We start from the raw sequence: 24,428 nt of genomic DNA on the forward strand, positions 1-24,428 counted from the left end.
AACATTACTGAATGTATCTCTAATATTTGGAAAAAGATTAAGGGAAAGATCAGGAGAAAGAACAGGGGAAATCTAAATGCTGACTTTGTATGCTATTTTAGGAAGACTTATCTGGTGAAGTGAAAATTGTAAATACAAGTTCAAAAAGTTTTTAATGGGGCATGATTTTGTATGAACTTGAAGTTTTCCATGGAGCTGGCTAACAAGCTGTGTGATCACCTGGTGAGATAGTAACATAACCTCACTTTCTCACGCAGGCTCTTCCAGCAAAGAGCCCTTTATGTGGACTCTCACCGTATAAAGAAGAGAGGTCGTAATGGACTTTGGTAGAGTGAGGATCCCTGCAACGGTCACCTTGTCATGGCTAGGAGCTTTGTAACAAAAGGACTGTTTGTTAGTGTCCTGGTTTTTCAAGCACGTATGTCATGCTAGAGATAAGCTTTATAGTCTTTTTAAATGTTTCTAGCAATGGCTAGGAACTTGAATGACAAGAACGATCTTGCAGTTATTATTAATCATCTTTATGTCTAAAATGCACATATACAAAGTAGCTTTCAATATAAAATTTATTTTTTGGGGAGGAAATGTGTTCTTTCTCCTTTGTGCCTACGTGCCACTTTGATACACGGCTTCATAGATAGATGTCTTGGAAGTCCATCCTGTCAGAGCACACCGCGCTACAGCCGAAGGAGGACACTGCACTCAACAAATTCACTTCGGAAACTACTGAATTAATGCCTTTACATCTGCATGTGTTCTAGTTAAGATCAGTTGTATTAGATCCCAAGCAATGCAGAGTTTTAACATAAGCTGTGTGTTGCAAATTACTACAGGAGTCCTTCAGATATGTGTTTTGTTGTTGTGTAAGTCACCTTCCCAGTACAATTCTCTCTCTGATGTAAAGATTAGTGGTAGTTTTACTGGTGACAGATTTATGTGTCAAGAATGATTTTAGGCTTCACTCTAAAATACATAAGCTGCTGATACCAGCATCTCACTTTTTTGTGTAGTTTTTGCAGACTATAAAAATTGGTTTGTTTTAACTGTTGATCTTACATTCCGCTACTAGGATTCTAGAAGAGAAAACAGAAATGAAGAAGGACAGTCAGCAGTGGTTGACAGTCCGAGTTTGATCATTTGTCAGTTTAGGCCCTTCATTGTCACCAGAGCGGAACTGCAAGATCTCTACAAAAATGCCACATTTGATTACCTGGCCAGATGCATCAGGTCTCACTAGGGTCTTGCTGAAATGTAAACTAGGAATTTGGGTTTTAATCCACCTTCGCACTACTCAGTTTCAGGGTGAGGGGAGGGAGGAGGGGGCTGGTGGGATTTTTTGGTTGGTGTTTTTTTATGATGCTGATGTCATTACGTCAGGACTAAGTGTACTGTAAATGCAGCAGAGTATAATGATTGTCCTTAAGGACATCTTAAGAATGAATTAGTTAAAAAATTGTACCTCTTGGCATCCTATAGCTCCTAACAGTCTAACCAGTTTAATAGTGAGGTTGCTACAAAGCTTATAAGTCTTAAGGGAGAGTGTTGTATTTACTTTAAAATAACATTTCAGTGATTTAATGTAACATTATTAAGAATTTAACTGAAAATTTTATTATCTCAGAATTCTAGTTAGTTAACATATTAATTAAAAAATCATAATTAAACAACTAAAAAGTCTTTGAGAAAATATCTCCAAGATATTCTTTATTAAACTTCTTTAGTTTTCAGAAGCATGTTAAATTTTAGTTAAAAAAATTAGTAAAATTATGTTGATATTTTTATTTGTTGAATTTGATAGGATTTTTCTCTAAGTACTGTCAAGGCCTATTGGGTGTTTGCTCATCAATAGACTCTTAAAGAGAAGTATCTATATGCAGATACAGCAACAATTCAGTCAGTTCATAGCAAACTTGTTGAGGAAGGGACACAAGTCCAGAACTGCCTTCTAGAAAGGATATTTTATTACAGTCCAGTTGCATTTATCTTGATTAGTTTTGCTCGGATAAAAGCATCTCAAATTTCAGTCTGTTAATATATGCATATACTGTAAATCAAGAATCAAGTGTCTGCGACAGATTTGTGTATGAGGGCTCTGTGCTCTTCAGCGAGAGCTGTGGATTACCCGTGGGGGCAGGAGTTGTCTCAGACTGTGTAAGTTATGACAATGCAGATTTTGTCTCAACATTCAGGTAGTGTCTTTGTATATGTTAGGGCCAGATGGAAGAAAGGCAGAAAGCAGCCTTTTTGGCAAGAGCAGCTTGGTAGAATACTTTTGTTTATTGCAGAGAGATTAATGAGATAAGAGTTTGAGAGCAGCATGGAAAATGGGATTGAGAAATGAACCCACAGAATTGTTTCTGTTTACAGTGCTAGAAATCTTGTTTCTCAGTGAAATGCCAATATAGCTTAAAAATAAAAAGAAAATTAAGCTCAGTAGTTTCAAGCTTTACATTTAGGTAAGGCATATTAGGATACTTTCAACGCTATAGTGCAAGCACCACAGTTGAGAGGATGCTCAGAGCCCAATTGAGGAATGTTCAAATCTCTTATCAGATTTTTCCCAAAGTAGCATTTCATATGTATGTTATTATGAAGCCATTATTCACATATGGCTGTCATCCCGTGGCTTCAAACTATATGAAAAGGCCAGTAACAACAATGTCTGTAACTTACACCCTTCTTATTCCAACACTTAAAATCCATGGCTTCAAGGGGATAGTTGTATAATGATGGGATATTATGTGCTCAGGTGGTCTTTTGATGACAGGTGGTCTCCAACAACAGATGGCCTCAAAGGAGGAACTTCAGTGCATTTTAGTTTAAAACATTTACACATTTCTTTAAAATTTTTTTGAAATGTTATCCTTGTGTAATGTTCTTAAGTATTTTAGACAGAGTAGCCAAGTTATTAACACTGACAGATGATAAATCAGGGCATCCTTTAAAAGGTGGGCGATGGTGATTATGTGGTCTTGGAGCTCGCTTTGATCAGAAGTGACAGGCCTGTAAGGTCTGTGCCACTCAATCCCCCCTGGAGGGAGATCAGCACCTGTTTGCACTTTGAGGCTCCTCTACCTCCCACTGCCTTCCAGCACTATTTCATCTTTTTTAACACACTTGATGTTGATTGGCTTTAAGCAAAGTCATTATTCATTTAGAAAACACTCCTTTATGGAGCTTACTCAAAACTGTATTTTGGTGGTAGTGTTTGTTCTGTTACAGTTGTACAACTGTACAGTTGTTTCAACATTCCCATTGCAAAAGCTTTCTTTTCACTGAACTGCGTGGTAAAATCAGCCCAGGTGCTAATCTTAACTTGGTTTTATTTTTTGTCTGAATAGGAGCGTGTATTGCCTATGAGTCCGTCCAACTTGAACTTCTGTTTATTTTTTCATGTTTATTCAGAAGAGACATAGAATCAGGTTTGTGAAACAAACAGGTCCTCGTTTGGTAGATCAGGTTTTAGCTTACTAAATTCGGCTCCAAATAGCTTTGTCTTACTTTTGAAGTGTAATGGATATTTCTAGAAAATAGTACACAGCAAGGCTTTGATTTCACCCAGGGACATATGACAGATCACATAAGCGACTCTCCCTGATTAGTTAATGTCATATATGCAGGACTTTGGTGTGGACTTACCAATCTAGATGCAGATATACCCTGAAGTCCGTGGTGTCGCAGTAGTTGATGCCTGAGAACAGAATGTGGTTTATGCAGGACTGGTTTGGGAGCCCAATTCTGCCTTTCCTGTATTAGCAGAGTTAAAGCTTTTGGGAGTTTTACATCAAAGGCAGGACTGAGTGATCACTGTGTATATTTATAAGGCATTGTTTAAAAAGGAATTCCTTCAATTTGTTGTCACTTCTTTCTTCCTTCTCTTCTTCAACATCTCCTCGAAGATCAGCCCCACTGAAATCAATGGGTGTCCAACTAATTTCAGTGTATGCTTTAGATCAGACTTCCTATCTCAGGAAAAGCACATTACAGGAAAAGGCATTATTTTGACTTTTTTTCCCCACATCAGAACATTTAAAAAAAAAACCTGATGTGACAAAGATTTGTAATATAAAAAGGATCAATCAGTGGAAACTATTTTCATTATATTTTTAAAATGGGATACTACGTTAGGATGCATAATGTAGCACATTCTAAAACTGAGTGTTATTTCAAAATGAAATTCAAAAATATTGGATCTTGATAATGTTGAAATGGAATGAAAGTTTTTGAAACACTTTATTTTTTTAAAAACACTGCAATTATATTTATCGCAGAATGTTTAGTATTAATACACCTGTATTTTCTGATGACGGGTTACCCGCCATGAAAGTTTCTTCAGTCAACTTCAATCTGCTCAGGAGTCTCCTGTTTACTGTTTCTCTTCCAACATACTAGTCCTGTAGTATCAATGGGAGCTAAGGACGAACAGCAACGTTTTGCATTGGGCCCACAATGCTCCCCTTGTTTCCTCCTCTCTTCCCTGGTCAGCACTTCTCTTCCCCTTCCCCTCTCTTCCACTGCTCATCAGTCTTGCAGCATGTGCACGTGACTTGCTTCTCTTGCCCTCTTCTCAATTGATCCCACCCTTTTAGTCTCTAATCTGCCCACACACAGCTTTCTGTAGTACTGGCCACTAGCTATGAGTACTTGGAACTTTTTTGTTCAATATAAATGAAAAGCGATTTCAAAACTTGTGTTTTATCTTTCTTTTTGGGTAAGGCGTGTAGTAAGAAACAGAGGTTCAAAGTTCTGAACTACCAAAGCTGCTGATGAATGCAGGAGACTGCCGAGAACAGACTGCCTGTTCTGAGTAGGAAAAATACTCTTCTTCTCAAGACAAGCAGTATTTGGTTCTGTCGTGTATATATGTTACTTTGTTTTTCCTCTATCTGAGACTAATACCTATCTATGTGAAATAATAAACAGGAAAGGGAAAAAAGAACATTAGATCAATTGATAAAACAGGAAAAAAACCCAGAAAGCTTGTATTCAGAAGCTTTTAGCCTGAAGAGAGGTTTATATGCCTGAAAGCTTACAAGCTTTTCCCAGTTTTACCAGCTGGCCTAATAGAGACATTATATCTCCATTCAACCTGTCTTTCTCATATCCTTAGTTTCACACACCTATAGTAACACTTCATGTACAACTGTGTTACAAATAATAATGATGAGACTGGTTTTGATCTTCACATTTCTTTAAACAAATACTAGAACTGGACTACAGAATACTAGAATGATTTGATAAAATTAGAAGTCATGATATTGAAAACTAGATCTTTGATATTCTTTCAGTTATACTTTTTTCATCTTTTCATCATTTTAGTGAATCTGGTAAAAACATTTTTATTTTGTATTGTCAACATTTTTTTCTAAACTGATTTTTAAGGATAAAAGAAAAGGACAAATTTCCATTGACATTTAAGGCTTTTTAATGACAATAGTTTTTTGGTATCCTGCCATGTTTTTAAAAATTACCTGAAAGAACCTTTTTTAATTCTTTAGGAGAGTGATTTTAGTAGTTAGACATGACACTGTCCCTGGATCTCTCATCCTTTTCCATCAACCTCAATGCAGCCTTTTAGCTTCTTTAATAAGCCTTTCTTGCCTGACATTTAGACAAGCTGGTAACATGTTCATAAGTTATCCATTGATGATTAGCAGAGAATAAAGGCCAAACTACCTGTCTACATACAATTTTTATACTAATTTAACTTGATCAGTTTGAGATCAGTTTGAAATCAGTTTAAAAACCTATTTAATTAAATTGATGTGATTCCCAGTGTAGACATGGTGGTAAGTATAAAAATAATTGTAAGGACAGAGTACTGGACCAAGTAGAGTAATTTGGAAGGTCAAGTCTCACTTTAAATTCAAGCTTGTAAATGTTTCTAGATGTTTTAGTAATTTCCCTCTTGGAAATTTTGGCAATAAAAATGAAGCATAATGCTAGGACTATACTGTATCTTTTTGATATATTTAAGGTAATAGGTGCTACCTATTTATGTAAAGCACTATTGCTGAGTTTGGTTTTTTATTCACACAGTTCCCAAGTTAACTAAGCTTTATGCCTTCTTCATAGTGGTGAAGTTACTTTGCACAAAGAGTAGCTGCTATGAACACTATTGTAGTTGAGAAAGGAGAGCCAAAAACTTTTCCCACAACCTGAAGTCAGCTCAAACCAGTAATTTTATGGCTATCTAAAATGTACCTTGCCCTTTCCTCAATGCTGTTTTACATCTTCATACACCTCAGCTCTTCTGAATTCCAGGTGGCATGGGCCAGGCAGGCAGATATATTTTGCTAGTTCTGGGCCAATCATAACTAAAGAATTACCCAGGAAATCTAATTAGCAAGCATAAGCCTGTCAGACTTCCAGCTTAGCTAGTCTGGAGCAGTACTGAAGTGTCTGGGGTCTGCTGAGTGTCTGCTCTGAAACACATATCCACCACAAGTGCTATTTATACCACCATCCATAGATTACACAAAGTGTAATGCTATACAGCATTTGGGAAGTGTTGAACAAAGAAGTGCTTGTATTTCTGGGTACTATTTTTTGTTTTGTATGTATCTTGCTGCTGAGATAGAAAAATAAAGAGTGGACCAAATTTAATGTTTCTCCTCACACTCTGTAATAGCTCTCCAGGAGCCTCCTTTGTATACATTACAAGGAGAATTGTGTGAGACTTGAATCTTGAATGCTGTAGAGTTGTGATGGAGAGCAAATTCCACAGTAATGTAAATACTAGCGGAGTGTATCTGTATGGAATAAGCTGAAGCTTTGCAAATTGTGAATTTCTCCAAAAGAGAAAGGAGAAAGAAAAATGAGCATAGGAAGTAAGTGGGTTAAAGACAGTGAGAACAGAACCATGGGAGAGGAGGAAGGAAGGCACAAACAGCCTCAAGGGAGTTGTCATTATGTAAGTCCTAAAGCAAGAGATCACAAACTCAACTGCTTAATTATTTTGCATTAATATCCTCTGGGTCCCAGGAGCTTTGGTTTCCATCATACTGCTCTGACCCACTACTCTCCTCACAGATACAGAAATGACAATCCCAGATCTGGATTCCATTATTCCCCTGCTTATCATGTAAATATAGCAAATCTGATTATTTAACTGTATGCACTGTATTTTACACAATTAGAATGGAAGAGTATAATGATGTTACATTTTTTGATAAACTGAAGTTCACAACTTAAGGTTTTGAAATAAAGTACAACGTGGTGACAAGTGGTTTGAAGAATGATCAAGTTCAGAACTTCAGCCATTACTGGTTTTGTTAATGAACTTCTCTGGGGCAACAGGTTCATCTGCATGCATGCTTGGAAATTTCCACCCTTAAAGCCCACATAGTTTGGACTATGAAGCGATGTATTATGCAGCTCTTTGATCAGTTTTGAAATTTACACAAAGCCTTTGATTTGCAGGACATGATAATGCCAAAATTTTGAAGTAACAAAGAGGTATGTTCTTTACCCTCCCCCCCCTTTTTTTAAACATCCATAATTAGCTTCATATGGAGTGTTGATGGTTAGTGACCTCTGAACACAATACTTTTTAAAGATAATTTTGACCAGGATTTGCAATTTTGTTCAAGCTGTAATGGACCTGATTCTGTTCTTATTAATTTAGGTAGTATAGGAAACACCAATGAGGTCGGAGGATTTCCACCCTTAAAGAATAAAGTGGAAATCCACCTAAGAATGACTGGATTAGGTCCAGATGTTTTTTAATTTCAGTCCTTAATTATCATAAGTCACTCTCTTTTTTAAATACACAGATTGGAAGTAATGCTGAAATGGAACAACTGTGTGTCTTCCCTTCTTGAAACTGCCATCATCCACAGTGGTTCAGGCATGACACAAATAACATCAAAGCAGAATCACAGCCAGTGTGAAAACTCAGTGGGCCATATACTCTCTGCTAAAAAAGCAGTTTCAATATATCTTGAGATATTTGGGGGTTCCTAGAAAAACAAAATTACAAAAGCAATATTTTAGGAATCATTTTGAGAGCTCAAACTTTTGTTTTCCATTTTACAAATTCTGCACCTGAATCTCTGGCTGCTGAAACTTGGTGTGACTCTTTTCAACTTGGAAATCATAAAGCTCAAAGCCATCAAGGACAAGCTGAGGAGCTGGAAAGGTCCCAATGACCTTTTAATGAAACTTGTTGAAATGTCGTGACATGAGTTTGCAGTTTTCATCTCTGCACTGCAACTTGTGCAGACTGAAGACCTCCACTGTGTAATGGAGGCATGCCCAGACTGACCTTAACACCAGTCAGGAACAGAGCTCAGGTCCTCTGATTTCCAATCCTGTGCTGAATTCTGTAGTACTTAATCCACAGTCTGTGTCCATGGAAGAATTCCCGTTCTTAGGCTCAGGAGAATCAGAACTTTTTTCTTCTTTTTCTCCTTTTCCTTCTCCTTCTCCTCCTTTTCCTTCTCCTTTTCCTCTTCTTCCTTCTTCTTTTCCTTCTCCTTTTCCTTCTCCTTTTTCCTGCTGTCACTCACAGTAGCAGTGGAGGTATTAGATATCAGCATTGGCAATGACAGTTTCTGGGTTTATGTATGCTTGTGTATTACTTTGAAGTCATTTTGAAGTAGAAGCTGTTTCAGTTTGGCAAGCCCTGTTAACATCCCTCTCCTGCAAAGAATCTCCATTTGCCTGCATGTTCCTACCTCCTTGTGTTAATGATCACTGTTCAGCTGGGTATTTAAAGCATCAAAGAACTGCTGTTTGAAATGCAACCTTAAGCAAACTATCCGTGTCTACAGCAGAACTCAGAATGCAGGAGACTGACATTCTGGTTCCTTGTTTGATGTGTTTAACACAACAGACATATCTACAACTTGGCATTTAAAAACATCAACAAAAACAAACAAGTTAGTTTAATTTACATAACAAAAAGTTCCTTGGACTTGCAAGGAGGTTCCTTTGAAATGCACAATCTTTCCTGTCACTTACGGGAGAGGGATCTGTCTAGTCTGGAGCTCAGCCTCCTCATACACACACCAAGAAGCACATTTTCAATAAATTAAATCTATTTCTTTCACATGCCATGTTATTTAAAAAGATTAAAAAACTGCAGAGGCATTTCCACTACGTATTTTTCCTAAAGTATTCTTTTTAAAGTACTGATCCTATGCAAGCTTTGCAATTGATTTTGACAAGTATAGAATCAGATCATAACCGATCTGGAAGGCTACAATTTATAGTAAGATTTGAGTAGTAACCCTGAATCATTAGAGTGATTCATAATTTGATTTTTATATTTGTTCAAAAACACACAATACTCAAGTAGTTGTAGGCAGTGAATAGTTCAGTAAATGTATATGAAAAAAATATCCCTTTCTATCATCACAATCTGACAATTTATAAAACTCTTGGCAAGAAAATACTGAATATATTGATATTTCAAATCAGTAAATCGTATTTCAGAACAGCTTTAATCTTTTGAATTTGTACTTTAAACATACAAGCAGCGCATCAAGAAACTAGTGAGATTTTTTCTTTTCTTTCTTTTTCTTTTCTTTTTTTCACAAAGAAGGCCTCCCTAAATTACCTCCTTTCATTCTGATAATTTGTAAAAGTACTTATTGAAAACAACAAAAGCAAATCAGCAAAGCAAATTCCCAAGTTAACAACAGCAGTTAATTTTGCAGTTAGGAGTCAGGATAGGAATAGTTGGTTTCTGTTTGTTTTCTCTGTTTCCCATGGGATAAGTGACACATGGATAACGTGTTACTGGTATATCTCAGAACTGATGAAAAATAAATAGTAATACAGTAAAAGTGAATATAATATTAATCCCTTAAAATATACTGTTGTGCTCTGCAGTACAGAATATAACATGGTGGGCCCTTGCTTAGGGTCCAGAACCATGGAGCAGCAGCTATACTGAAAGCTCAGAATTTCATGAACTTAGGTCTGCTATCTTAAATCTTTATATGGCTCCCGTTGGTGTAGTATCTCATCACCTCAAACTAGACCATATGTTAATCTGAAGTTTAACACCAAAGCCATATCATCCCATTACAGAGAGTGAGCTGAAAGGCAACAGGAACGTAGACAAGACATTCCCGAGCAGTGAGGCAGGAGCGTGTTGGAAGTGAGGCAGAGCTGCATTGCTGCGGGCAGGGTGGAGCTGGAGCGGCTGACTCACAGAGGGACAGCGGGATGAATGACCCCCCCATCAGCTGAGCTGGGAGCCGTAGTTTTTAGATACAGCATCGACAATATCTTGCATCTGCATGAAGCAGTGGTTCCCACAGGTGCTGTGGAAGAAGTGCTTGGGGTCCTCTGCACCAGGAGCACCAGAAGTCCTCTGCACCAGGAGCAGACTGACACTGTCTTTCAGGAAGAAGATGTTGCTGACTGATGACACATGGCTAGTGGGCTCCCAGTTCCAGAAAATTCATGAAGCCACTAGACCTGTTGTCTCTCATGGGGCAGGCTGGTATCTTGGCAGGGCTCCTACATCCTCCTGGATTCCTGTGGGCAGTGAGGAACCAGCTTTTATGTATACGGGAAAGAAAACCCAGCTGATATCATGCCTCTGTGCTGGCTCTTTCATCTTCTGAAATTCAGCAAGAACAAAGCCTTGCATTACCAGTCTGAGATGTAGGAGTGAAGCTAAGGCACAGCAAGAGAAAGAATATGGGATTTGAAGGGGAGTTTGAATGCTAGAAGGTTGGAAGAATGTGCAGCTTGGTATAATGAAGCTAGATGAATGCCTGGTGACTTATTTAATACCCATTTTATGAAATGCAACATTTCATTGGGTGTCTAAAATTTTATTTTCTGATTTTATGAACTATTTCATAAAATAATACATATAGTGAGATTCTAGGGCAGATCAAAACTTTGGATCATGGGCAATAAAGAGAGCAGGTAGATAGTTTTTCCTGTGGCAGTATAATTGCAACTCACCATATTAGCACCCCCCGTTTAGCACTTCATGGAGTAGTTATTGAGCTTCAGCTTTAGATAAGATACAATATAATCTTCAATATGATTTATTCTGGTAGTATGCAGTTATTAGATAGTCCAACAGATTCTTCATTACAGCCTCTCCTATTTGCTGGAGAAATCTGTTTCATCTGCCATAATCTAGCATTTTCCACAGATTTTCTAAGAAATATCCCTCAGGAATTTGTTACTGTTACCATTATTTCATTTTTTATATGTAGATTTGTACATTTTTCTGAACTGTTCTGGCAGGCACAAAATGAAAATTGTGTTTTGTCTTCAAACAAAGCAGCTGAAACAAGTTGCAAGAAATCAGAAGTCTTCATCTGTGGGTTTGTCTTCAGCTTGTTCTGTGTGATGGTCTTGTAACGCCAGCCTTTTCTGGCAAGACAACAAACTTTTCATTTTCATTAATCTTACTTTCTTTTTCTTCTGTTTTCTAAGAGTACACAAATGTAACACCACCAGCATTCCTTATACTGTTCCGAAAAGTATCAACAGCTTTATGGAGACCCAAGGACATTGAACATTAGTGTTTTAAGTTTTTCTCAAATCCTTCAATTAGATGATTCTTAGTGTGCCAAAGTATCGTTTGTGTACATAGCATAAAATGGCCTGCATGTAAAATCTGAATGAAATTCTTAGGCAGGACCAGCAGAAAGAACAGAGCTGAAGTTATATCTAGAGGACAGGATTTCAGTTGTGGGTAACAAACACTGCGCTAGTAATTGGTGTTTGCTTCCTATTGCAGAAATGGTAGTTACAACCCAGTAGCTCCCACCACATTAAGGTGGTAGCTCCAGAACTGAGATCGGGGCTGCAGAAAGACAGTCGAAGTATCATGCTCTCCTTTCAGGGAGAACTTCCCTGAGAAAGGGTGGGAGAGAAAAGAAGTAGCATCATCTCCAAAATGTAGCAGCAGACTGGACTTATCATGGTTGTCAATAGAGAGAGGGATCAAGCGTTCTCTTAAATTCTTGCAGAAAAAGTGGTGAAAAACAGAGATGGTGAGCAAGTAGTCTTCTTCACAAGAAACAGACATCCTGTTTTCAGAGCCATTTCACAGGCAGGGAAGACAGGAGCCAAAATCTGCTGTAGTAGAGAGTCCCTGCTTTATCCAGCTACCAAAAGTCACATAACTACAAGAGAGATTTGTAGCAGCTGATTCCATCAACAGAGTGAATTCTTCCTGCAAAGAGAAGAACACATTATGAGACAAATTTATAAACTCAATTCTAGGTCTTGTTCCCCAAATAGGAATCTTCAGAAGATGTTAAAAATAGGATGTGACCACAGTCTATTTTATTGCTGTGTCTGTAAAAATGGTATAGGTTATTTGATTTTTATTTTAATAAGGTCTCTTTGTTCATGATCCTGGCAGTCTGGGGTTGGGCACTGTGCTTTGGGAGTGCTTGTACCAGTAAGAAGCAGAGCTGATGCAATTACGAGGCAAGTGTATTTTTCTGTCAGTTAGGAATTTTGTCACTGAGGAAAAAGGAAAAAATGGACTGTTTCTATTTTTCCTTTAAACAGCTCCACCTATTAATTAGGCCACACACCATAAGTGAGCATAGTATGGACAAGAAAGACTGGCTTCTGTGATCTTAACAACTTCAAAGACTGGTATGTCTATTATACTTAGGCTTTGGTAGATAAATAACATTCATGAGCAGAGGAAGCATAGAACACCTAGGCAAGGCTCAGCTTACATTTGGAAGGGCTGAAAAGTAAAAGGGCCTTATCTCTAGGAATTTACCAGTTATCAGTGTGATTTGAATTGCATGGGGCAGGAGGGGAAAGATATCCTTTTCCACCCATCAGTCTCCACCCATGGTAGCATGGTGCTAATGGAATGTGTGGCATGAGAGATAATTAAAAGCACTGTAATAACTGTACAGAATGTGTCACCCCAGCCTGCAGCTTCACCATCATCTCAATCCACACCCTACCCCTTTCTTTTTGCTCCACCCAAGCTTTGGTTTCCTTCACCCACTCATGATTTTTGTGCCATCTTTCCATGTCAGCTGAAACAGCCTCCTACTTACAGTTGCCTTTCCTCCAGAATAATAACTGATCTGTTCATCATTGCACTGCTATATAGATAATGACCAAATTCTAAAGTCCTTTACTGAACAGTGATTAAATCAGTATCAGATATAATTGATATCTTTAACTATTAACAACTGAACATATTTACTTGCAATAGGATATAACCCAGGCTATATGATACAGTATAGACAAGTGAGCAAAACCAAAAGAAATAGACATTATGGAGGAAACATCCTCAGCTGATCCATCTCTTATGCTGGGTTCGGACTCCTTACAAAGTATAGAGCACTCTTGATCAGAATATGGATTTGCATAGATCTCATTAGAGAGGTTAGGACTGGTGTGACTGGATTCTGACATGGGTGTGCACAAGATCCACAGAAGAACCTGTGATTTGAAGCCATTAAAATTGATTCCCGTGGAATCGGCAATGGTTCAGTAATGTTCCATTCATCTGCTTTTTCTTTCTCCAGTGCATTGTACCTTACTAACAAATGAGCTGACTACAAGAGGAGGCCTCCACTGAAGATACAAGGGCTGGATTCATAGCTAAACTAGGAATCCAGGTGCCAAAAGCTCCCTCTGGTGAGATACATGCTTTGAGAGAGCAGTTCCAGTCTTACATGGACCAGATCACTCACCAGAGGTGACTTGTATCTTTCTACTGACTTTGAATGCCTATCTTTTCAGATGTAATCAGTCAGTTGGGTTGAGTGAATCAAGACCAGTTTGCTCTTGGCAAAGCTTTAATCAGTAATGAACCATACGGAACAATCGTGCAACATTTTCAAGTCAATGGGATATATTCTGCTCTTTCTGATAGCAGTGTAATTCAGAAGTAATCCCATCAGCTTCAGCAAGGTACATAGATGTATTCTATCATAGCTGAGAATGGCCTTTGCCATCCTCTCATGTACTCTCATAAACCATCTATGTCTTTTTTCTCCTAGCTTCTTGTCATAGTTAGATGCAGCTAAAAGGCAACCGTAATTTTTCATCGTGAAGCTCTGAAGCTAAATAAGAGGCAAAATGAAATGAACATGCATGAAGCATATAGAAGAGATCCTATCATAAAGAAGGGAATCTTGAGGCAGAAATTTTACCTTGTGTTTTAAGTCATGAGCCACCAGTGGGTTTGAAAGGCTACGTGAACTCTGTTTGGTCATGTTTGTTTGTCCTATAGTTATTTTTTATGAACACCATGATGCATGGATTCTCACTAGCTAACAGTACAAGCCAGAAAGGAAGCTTTCCATTTTGATGTATAATTTGACTTTTTTTTTCCCTCTGTGGTGATTGAAACTCACTGAAAAGCATATTACATTATATTGCATTGTTATTTTTTCATATGGGCTGTTCTGGTTATTTTAAAACCATGAATATTAATTTTCGTTATTTTGCTATTTTTTTTTCTTTTTATCTCTTACTAAGGAAACTGCCCTCCTATCCAAGCTCAGATCTCATCGTGTCTTTCCAACAACAGTTTGCATGAAGGCTCTGGTCCTTTATTTCTTTTCTGGAAGAGGAAAGGAATGGAATGACTATATTGTCATCCTCAGGGTTTACAATGTGAACTCTATTTTTGACACATTTTTTCCTCTCTAGTTCATCACTTCCAAGCTGTATGGAAGGGCTGAAATTTCTTCTTGCATAACACATCCAAGCCCCTTTTGCTGTCTTTCTCTGAAGCGTTGGAGATTGGCCACAGCTTGAGGGTGGATTTGGCAAGTGGTATTAAACTCCTACAAATGCCTGGCTGATGAGTCTTGCTCACACACCCAGAGCTAGGCTGATTGCCTGTTTTAGGGTCAGGAAAGAAAAAATTTTCTCTCAGGTCAGACTGGCAAAAATCATTAAGTTTTTTGGATTTTTGTCTTCGCCTGTAGTGTGGAACACAATCTACTTGTTAGAATCATCTAACAAATACACCATTTAGCAGAGGTATGAATCACTGGCAATATACTCCATCTCTTCTGTCCTCTTTCTAGTAGTAATTACATCTGTGGCCCTCAATCTTTTACTTTAGGTCTAAAATTCACTATATGATGTTGGGAAGTGTCTGTGAAATGTAGGGATTAGGTATTTTGTGGACCCTTCTGGATGAATGTTTATTGCATGGTTATCTGTGACTGCAGGTTATTGGACCTGATGACACAGATGCTCTCTTCTAGGCCTATGAGAAAAGGAAAAGCAGTAGGAAACAAATGTAGACTTTTTTACCACTATGAAATGAGACAATTGATCTTTTTTTTCTTTGGATTAAAATAAAATATAGTTTGCAGGAATAATCCCTTGTTTTTAAACTCAAATGATTTAGAATTTAAGAATGAGAGGGAGAGATTCTGGATCAGTACTAAATTTGGTCCTACTGCAGAAATCCTCAGAGGGTCATCCTTTCTGATATTTGTAAACACTCCGGGCAATATCTGTTTCTGCAGATGACTAGTTCCCAAGTGAGAATGACTAATTCCGTTTAGCTGCCTCCTCGGGTTGCCCTGTGACACAACAGAATCAACAGGTGACTCAGCCTACGTAAGGATCCAGAAACTTCTAGGCTCTCTGTCCTTCATTTTAATTACTAGATCTCAGTGAAAGTACAGGACACAATTAGGTGGGCTGTTGGTACCACAAAAATGCAAGTTGGAGTGCACAAATTAGCTAATTACATATGCAGGCAGGTAATTTAGCTGGTAATTGCCCCAATTACAAATTCAGATGCGAACATTTGTAGATGTAGGAAGAATGTTTACATTTCTTTTATTTGAAAATTTTGAATTTTTATGCACTCCTACAGATACCCAGTGCACTTTTGAAACCTTGGCACATGTGTCTTCCATGAAATTTTTCTGCTTCTGCTGTTTTATAGATCTTTTCCCAGAAAGAATTATATGCTGCAAAGGACATTTTCTGGATCTCCAAGAATGAACATTGATCTCCTTCCAGGGAATATCACTTTTCCATTCATTTTGTTTACAACATAGATTTCTTCTAGGCTTTGATAGGTTAAGAAACCAGTGCCTCTTCTTTTCATCTTTCTTGATAATTAGAAGTAAAAATACCCATCATCATCTATGTTCTATTCTAACAGTCTAAATAATTGCATATCCCACCATTCACATGAGTATTTAGAAACAAGATTTTTCTAGCATTTCACTTTTTATTGGTTTTATCCACATTAAAAATTCATTTGCTAGGTGATTTCTCAATTAATGTAGCATTATGTAGTTCACAAAATTATATTGGTTTTCAACAACATAAAAATGGTAAAGGGATAACCAAAACATACTCAATTGCTGAAAAGCTTCATTGATTTTGTAGGAATTCCCCGATTTTCATCACCTGAACATTTCACTCCAAAATATTTACATGAATTTTTCATGTAGTTTGCTTTGAAAGCAGACACTTACAAATTGCATAGGGTGTTCTCCCCCCCCCCCCCCCCCCCCAGTAAATGCACTCATTGCACAATTAAAACAATGCTTTTTTCGCTGCCAGTCCTCGAGATTCAACTTGGACTTCAAGAACTAAGGATTCTCCCATCTGGTGCATCATCATTGTAATTAAAGTTTCATATGCAAGATTATACTTCTAGTAATAGCCTTCTATTACACTTATCAACACTTGAAAAGTTCTGTTGCAGTTAATGATTTTGCACAGACATGAACAATTGTCCTTTGATGGACAGAAGGTTGACAAATCTGACATCATTTAGATAGGGAGGCCAAAACTGACTGAAACAAAAGTTAAGAGATCACCAATTTAATTTTCTGTTTTTTTAACCTGGAGTATAGATTTCATTTCTTTTTTAAAACAGAATGCTAATGTTTATTTTTAACTCTTAAAAAGGAAACTCCCCTCCTATCCAAGTTAAAATCCCAACACTTTTGTCTGACAATAGTTTGTCTACAAGCTCTGATACTTCCTTTCTTTTTCCATCAGAATGGAAATACCATCATCCTCATCAACATTTGGTTGTGCAACCTGAACCCTATTTTTGACTTGTTTTTTTCTCTGTAGATCTTCACATCCAAGCTGTAGGGAAAGGCTGAAATTTCTGTTTGCATAATATATCTAGAATCCTTCTTTACTTCCCTATATACATGGATGAAATACAGATTCCTCATAATTGTATCTTAATAAGTATGACCTCTTTCTCTCTGTTCCAGTGAATTTAATCTTATATCAATTTTATCATCAAGACATTGTTGCAGGGATTATTTTCCTGATTTCTTGGTTTCGTTTTGTTGTGTCATGATCCACTTATGGCTTCACTTTACAAGATGCCCCTTTTCTGCTAATTTCAAGGCTGTTTCTTTACCTGCCATCTTTCCTACGCTAATTAGGTGCATTTCCACAACTGCTCTTTTTGATGCCACCCTTTATCACTTTATTGTTTTTTTTTCAGCTAAGCCCCTTTGCTTTTTCTGTATTGCCTCTGTACACAGGTGGAGCACCTCTTAAACATCTCCTAAGTAATTGCTTTGTAATCCCTCTAATACCTCTTTAAAAGTCTACTCCCTGGTGATGCCTGTACAAAAATAGCATTGGTTAAACATCTGGTTTAGTGTGATTGCTGCTTGTTTTGCTGACCAATATCAGTGGCTCGATTCCATGTGTTTTTCCTGTTTATCATCTTCCATAAACTCTTTGGGAAAAGACCCCCTCATTCTTTTGTATGTGTTTGGGCATAGCAAACTGGATTCTGATCCATCCAAAGCTCCCTAGCATAACTACCATGAAAATAATACATTATTATAATTATTTAGGGTAATCATATGACAGCCATCATTGTGTTTGGTAAGCTGGATAATCAAATCTTATGCTTCACGATACCAGCTGATTGCCACGTTGGTTGGGAAAGATCTATTGTATCGTTTGTAAGCAGCCTTACAAAACCGGTCAGGTGCATCCTTTTCTTTTTGCCTCCCTCTGAAGCGCTTATTGTGTTTCTGAGTCATAATCACGCTCCATTACATTGGATGCTTTTTCAGAAGTGACAGCCTGTCATAGCTCTACCCCTGTTGTCCAAAGCCTGCTTCCATTCGAGTCAGTGGCAGTTTTGAAAATGTTTTTGAAAATCCTACCCTTTGTCACCTGACTTTAATTCTCTTCATCTGTGTTGTAATAGACCCTTAGACATGATTCGAGTATAAACTATGTAAAATTGGAAAAAGCTCACAGCCTCATGAGTCTAAGGTTTGTTCCATCTTGATTAAATGTTTAGGTTTTTTCCTTAGCATTCATGAATGCCAAAAGAGCCTTTGATCTTTCTTTCACTACGGTGTGAAATCTGCCTCTCGTTAGCTGGTACCAAAGCTAAACAAGTACTGAATTATTTTTGATTACATAACTAAATCTCTTTAACTTACCTATATCTGTAATAATGAAATCAGGTGCATCAGAGGCTTATGGAGAGACTGCACAATGAACAACTTCACCTATTTAATGAAAATTGGATGCCTTTTTTGTTTTTCAAGGTATAAACTTCTTACATAGCATGGTGAATACAACATATTAACGTGGCAGGCTATGTCTTCTGAATAAAGAGCTCCATAGTCAAGTGAGAGCCACTAATTTACTCTAAGTATAAAACAACTCTAGAAAACACCTAATGGCAAGTATTTCCTGCCTTTGTGAAGCCACAGATGTGATGTGGAAGGCGCCGAGTCAAAGTCCATTGAGAAAAGCTCTTTATCAAGTGGTATAGATGGTAAATACCTCTTTTTAATGGATGGTTTAATAAGGGAAGGGAAAACAGAGAAGAGAGCAGAGAAATAAAGACATGGGACAGGAAAGAAAGGAGCATGAGAAGGGGTACTGAGTACCCTCACAGTTTTGCTCTGCATTGGCTCTTGGCATGAATTTAGCCCAGCAGAAAGTGATGTCCTTTTTGAGACTGTGGTTGCTGAGGGGAACCCCAGCACAAGACGGGTTTTTAAGGGTTTAGTCATAGCAAGGTGTTAAGCGTGCTGGGTGTTGCAACGCATATGCCCCTTTGCCTCGATCTCTCTCTCTGCACAAAGGTGTCTCTGTGGCTTAATTCCTACATTTCAAATTGGCATGACAGTACTGCTCATCTTCACTGAGGGGGATAGGGGGATTCCTCACATTCATTAAAGGCTGTGAGGATCCCATCACTGTGGTAATGGAGACCATATAAATAAGTAGAAGAGAGAGAAAAGCTATTATATAGTAGAAATCTTCACATGCTAGTGTGAAGCATCCATGTCAAAGAATAGACATAGCTGTAGACTGAGTTTCAGACCCCTTTTTAACCTGTTTCACTAAGGAAATAAGGTGTATATATTTACAATATTTGTCTGTTCCCTCCTTATCTTTCTGTTCACCCTATCAGCTAATTTCAACTAAACTTAAAAGAAGAGTGGAGATCTAAAGAACTTAAGTTCCCACGAGTTTCATGAGTTCAGCAGTCAGAAAGTGAAGGCAGGGAAGGCTCTGCTCTCATATATTCAGCTTAGACAGCCTGGTAGCTCGGAGGCATCGCTTCTGGCCAAGCAGCACGCGCATACCAGTTGATGAACCAGTATAAATGTAGATCCATGCCAGTCACAGCATTTCCTCTTTCTTGCTCGTCCAGGAGGGCGTACAGAGGTAGGTGGGGAATGTGGGAGGAAGCTGCTTTTGTGGAGAATCATAAAGGCAGTGAGACAAAATGGAGAGTACAATGGGGCATGACCCCATAGCAGTGAGAGGGTCTTTGGAGGTATTGCAAGGCTTGCAGTTGTTTTTACCTAGAGGTATTGTCTGTGGTGATGGAAGGAGGCAATACAGAGACAGGCTTATCGTGGTGGGGCAGTGTTGGCACCTACCACAGAAACCCTTAGGAAACCAGGTTTCATGAGCTCCATTGTTTACAGAGCAAGTTCTTCCTCATCCAGTTAGGGTGCAGGATGTTTGACAGCCCGGAGGATCAGTAGACATGAATGGCCATTTGTTCTTTATATGCACTTTCCTTGAAACATATTTTAGAACCAGAGACTGTTTTAAACCTTTCAGTCTGTTCCTGTGGTTCCTTGTTGAAGAAAGAAAAAGGCAAAAAAATTTTTTTACTTTTCTTTCATTCTGGAAAAAAGGGAAAAACACACTATAGAAAACCCACTGGAAAGTTGTTTTTTTTTTTTGCCTATGAGAACACTACTTTAACAACAGAAGACAAAAAGTCACAAAGGATAACTAACAAACAAAAAATCAAGGGACAGATCTTGTAGCTCTTTAGAGTAATTTGACAATTTTTCTGTACTTTTCAATAGTTGGCAAATTTGAAGCTCTTATTAACTCTACATTCAGTATTGCTACCAAAGTGCAGCTGTTACAATGTAGATACACCCCTCTCTGTGTTAGACTAGCCATATTAGAGATTCAGAAACAGCGAATCTACAGAAATGGAGTCAGGGCTGTCTTTTATCCCATTCACATAGGTGACATATGAACTTCAGAGTCTAATTAGAACAATTTAAATGCTAACATGATAAAGCACAGCCAATGTCATTGCGTTTTTTCCTTTAGTTAAAAAGAGGCTATTAATGCAAAGAAATTCTATTAATTCAACCTCTGATTTAAAATCAGAAAAAGTTAGAAAATCCTAGAGTTGACATAATATAGCCTATGAACTCTCAAGCTTTGCTTCACAGTTGGAGGGAAATACTGTTTTTGAGATAGCTTGCTTTTCATAGAAATCTGGTGCAGACTGGGAAGTGTAGTTTTTTTAAATCAATTCCAGCTATTTACAGGTAAAGTATGTTTCTGTGGGTGGAAGAAATTATATTATTGATCTCAACTGTCTGCATTGATACAGAACAGTCTCTCCTGATCTATGTATTAGAGAGACAAGTGCAAGCAAACAAACTGTAACTACAGTGGGATACCACTGAAGACAAATGTATTTGAGCCCTGCCTTCTCCTGCTGCCCAGGAAGAGAAGCTGCACATCTGAGTTGTGACTGGGAGGAGGGCGAGTAAGGGGTGTGCGTGCGTGTGTGTGTGTGTGTGTGTGTGTGTGTGTGTGTGTGTGTGTGTGTGTGTGTGTGTGTGTTGAGCAGCGGGGGGTCCAGAGGGAGAGCCAGATGGTAAATGGCAGAGGCTGAAGATGGCTGTGTTTGTATGGATTCTTTAACAGACTTCTGATCCCTATTGGCAAACATCACTTTAAACTGTTTTGATTGATCTGTTTCCTAAATCACTCTAATAATAGCCAGCATTTTCCGTACTAAGGTATGTGTGATATACTGGCCGATAAGTCCTTGCCGTCCTGCACAAACGTGTATTTCACATGTGCAGCCTGGGTAGAGAAGTGAGGGAGTGGAGCGTTCTGAGAGCAGAGGTTCAGCAGGTTTTTTGCTCATAACTCTTTAAAGAACTGGGGAAGATATTAATGACTTACCCACTCTGATTTAGGAAGTGTGGGTGCCCAGGGGGATTAATTGTAGGTTTTCTGATCATACTCCAAAACTAAAATCTATAATAGAGAGAGGACTATCCTCTCCTTGGAAAATACTCTGAAAGTACTGAGTCCAGTCCACCCAATTTCAAATATGAATCAGATGCTTTCCAGATATACGAGATCTGAGGATTAAATGTTCTTTTATCCAAAATCATTTAGCATAGAAGAGTGATACTGGTGGAGACATATTTCTCTTTCCTGCCCTTCCTGCTTTGCCTGTCAGCGTTTTCACATAGGTCTCCTGCAACACTCAGCTGTTACGATGCCAGGAATGGTTAATATTTGGGTCTATTTATTATTGTATTGTTTGTGCTGCATAGAGGCTTATTGTGTCACAAAGAGAATAACTGAAATCAGCCTGTATGGGTGATTAGCCTATGCAATTAAAGCCACTCAAGAGGCTGAGATCATCCGTTCTTACATAGCCACTCTGTCTCACACACACGCACTTACACAGAGAAGAGGATCTTGAGCTCACCACGGAACAAAGATTAGTATCACATCCAGCAGTTCAAAATCCAAAAAGAGGATGGTATCTAAATTCCTGAGACTTTCCAGCTAGTCTGTTGGATGCTATGGATGCAAAAAGCCCTTTGATGATACAGTCGCTTGATTAAGGGGAAGGGAACAGCAGCTCTTGAGTTACTTGCAAGTTCATCAAACAAGGCTCTCTTTTTTCTTAGCCTCTGCATGCTGTTAGGCTGTGGTTACACTTTACTGTCCTGTTAGAACAGATCTGATTTAAGAAATTCCTATTCCTGCTTATTCTTGGCCCCTTTGGTTTTTTTCTTCTGTGTCAGTGGTTTATTGTGGTTGTGTCCCAAAGCAGAATTTTCTGGTTTAAAAATAGTAACTGAGGATTGGATTTTGTTGGTTTTGCTTTCAGAACTGATAAAAGATCTGGTATAAAGCACAACCATCCAAACACTGAATCAGCAAAACTGAACAGATGGTAATCTCTGACCAAGGGAACAAGCAAAAATGGGCAGGGAAAGCAGGAATCTCTTGTGCTGGACCTGTGGCCTATGGAATAGAAATAGAGAATCATGGCCTTATACTGCCATTTTTGTGAGTTGTCCCCTTTAGGCTACCTTCCTACACTACAATATTTAACTAACAGTGTGAAGAGTTGTTTTATTGGATTGTTACCATTGTTACCTTTTGCTACAGTGAGTAGCTGTGAAGAATACACCAATGATTCAGGAGCAAAAATCTGAAGGAAATGAAAAGGTTGAGGACAGGGGCTGTATAAGGGCAAGTAAGGAAGTAGGTGACCTCAGAAGAAATAAAAGGGGAGTAGAATCATTGTGGATCAGAAACGCAGTGAGTAAACAGAATAGCTTTCATCCAAATTTTAGATGTATTTACCTCCCTCTTTCTATCTGTCTATCTTTCCTGCTTAACAGGGGTTGCTTATTATTCATATTGTAGCAGTACCTCTGAGCTTCAGTTCTGGCTCAGGATATCTGTGTGTGAACATAGACCAAAAAGACTGTCCCTGCCCTGAATAACTTTTCCTGAGTAGTACAATATGATATTAGCAGGGCTTTGCAGCTACAAGAGTCAGCTATAAAAGGATGTTAAAACTAGGCCACTGCAAAAGTATCTAATGAAATAATGGAAGGGATGGGAAATAGTAAGGAAAGGGAAATAGTAAGGACCGAAACTGGGAAAATATGTCCCACTTTTAAGAGTTTTTTCCATGTACTCTGTTCAGAAAAGGATGGAGGTGAAGATGAAAAGGAAATACTGTAAGGAACGTGATCGAAGATAGGAACATGAGAATGTGAAAAAGAACAGCAAAATGATTTGTGAGATCAGTGTAGCAATGCTGGGATAAATCAGTACTCTGGACATAGTTGTTCTTTTAGGATGTGGCATAATTTAAGGCAGAATTTGTCCTATCTGATGGCGGGAATAAACAATAAAATGAGTGTACCAAAACCTGCTGTCCTACACACTGATGAAGGAACAAAATAGAACATGGCACCAACAGCAGCTGGTATTTTACGAGTACTGAAAATGCAACAAGAAGGGCACATGTTAAGGAACCTCTAAACAATTCAGTGACTAAGGAGTGTGATAGATCTCATTAGGCAAGGGTAGGTAATGTCCTAATCTAAGGATGCATTCAAACCGATTACAGATCCGTTACTTTGATCTGAGTATTAAAAGGTTTAGCGTGAGCCAAAAGTTTTGCTTGGGCAGATGTCAGGTGGAGCAATGAATTGGCTAATATAATTTTTTCTAGGTTAGAATACATTAAGGAGATGGTATAATATACAGTGGTAATGATATAAATTGTCTAAGGTCTTACCAAAGAGATAACGAGGATAACTTTGAAGCACTCACTCACAAACTGTTCTGATAGCGCAATGCGGATCTCCACCCTGTGGATCACTGTTTGGCACAGTGGTAGACTGCGGTAATAGTACCACCACATGGGCCGAAGTGGAGTTTCCCCTCTCACTGATCTGAGCTGGTTATTGCCTATCAGTCATTGCATATGGCTGTAGAATAAAAATATTCATTACTTTTCTAGCTCAGATCCAGCTCCTGTCTGCTGGGAGAAGTCAGTGCAGCTTAGTGAAGTCGGTGGCCTGGCATCAGTAAGGAGCTGAACTTCCCATGTTGGCCGGTTGAAGCAGGCTGGTTGTACCCACCAGATTTTAGTGGTGTGTTAGTAGGAGCTGGAGTTTTCAGGTGACCTACAGAAAAGCTTTTTGTTCCAAGAGCACGTCCATTTTTTTCTCCAGCCATATCTAATAATCTAACACAAGATATTACCTCTCCCCTCAAACCAGGTCTCCCAACACACTATTAGTACACTTCAGAGCTCTACTGCTATTGCATCAAGTGCGAGCAGATGCTGGTGTAAGTTATTATCTGTCACTTTCAATTCAAACTGACAAGAATGAGTTAATGGAGGAGCTCCATTACAATGGTAGACA

The sequence above is a fragment of the Dromaius novaehollandiae genome, chromosome 17 (genome assembly GCF_036370855.1).
Source record: "Dromaius novaehollandiae isolate bDroNov1 chromosome 17, bDroNov1.hap1, whole genome shotgun sequence".
In the NCBI taxonomy this organism is placed as follows: Eukaryota; Metazoa; Chordata; class Aves; order Casuariiformes; family Dromaiidae; genus Dromaius; species Dromaius novaehollandiae.